The sequence below is a fragment of the Malurus melanocephalus genome, unplaced genomic scaffold (assembly GCF_030028575.1).
Source record: "Malurus melanocephalus ecotype Western Australia unplaced genomic scaffold, MMel_1.1 scaffold_325, whole genome shotgun sequence".
In the NCBI taxonomy this organism is placed as follows: Eukaryota; Metazoa; Chordata; class Aves; order Passeriformes; family Maluridae; genus Malurus; species Malurus melanocephalus.
The window spans coordinates 358,199-359,238 of record NW_026623557.1 but is presented as its reverse complement, the minus strand read 5'-3'; positions in this window follow the sequence as shown (position 1 = coordinate 359,238).

Here is a 1,040-nt window from a genome sequence, read left to right as displayed (position 1 = left end):
TTCACAGCAGTTGTGCTTTAGTGCTGCCACCCAGCCCACGAAATGGCCTCCCCGCCGAATTCTGGTGGGTTTATTATGTGAAAGGCTGCAGCAGCCCCGTGTCCCGGGCGGCGGGAGGGGCGGCCGGCGGTGGGCACGGCGCTCCCGGTCGCGCTCCGTGTTGTGTGAGGGCAGCCGCCATCATGGCTTCTCCTTCCCTTCGGCGCCGCGTTCTCCTCAGCGCTGGGCGGTGGCCGGCGGGCTCTCCCCCGCTGCCTCCCGGCGCTCCGCGTCCCGGGCGCTGCAGGGAAATGGTGGGTTTGGGGTGGTTTGTTTTTTTGGTTGTTTTTTTTTTCCCCTTTCCCGCCCCCTCCTTCCCCCAGCGCTTTGTGAGGGGCTGTGGAAGGGCGAAGCCAGGCAGGGAGCGCCGGCTCTTTCTCCCAGCGCACAACATGGCGGGAGCGCCCTGCGGCAGCGGGGCTGGCGGCGCTCCAGCCGKGCCGGGCGGGGGGGCGGCCGGCCGGGAGGACAAAGGCAGCTCGGATAATGCCGGCGCAGCCCCGGCTGCTATAAATAACACCGCCCTTCCCCCGCTGCAGCCTCGCGCTTACTTATAAACAGCAAGCTATGGAAGTCGCCTAATAGAGATGGGGGGGGGGAAAAGAGGAACAAACAACCATACACACCCCACGCCACACGCACAAGGGAAAAAATAAAATGTACCGAAAAATTAAAGCCTGGACAGTGTGGGGGACGGGGGGAACCAGCAGCGTTGGCTGCGGGAGGGGCCGGGCGGCGCCGCCACCTCCCCGCCCGGAGCGGGTGCGCCGGGGGGAGCGCGGCCGCCGCTCCCCGTCACATGGCTCTTTGTTGTTTTCCTTCTCTGCCTCTCCTGGGCTGTTCCCCCCTCCGCCATCGCCCAGCCGGGGTAGCGCTGCCCTGCCTCCTCCGGCCTGCAGCGCTGAGCTCTCGGGCCCGCACGGGCAGGGCTGGCGCGGAGCCGGTGCTGCGCTGCAGTGGAGCCGCCATGGCCCGACGAGGTGTTACATGTGGCGTCTTTT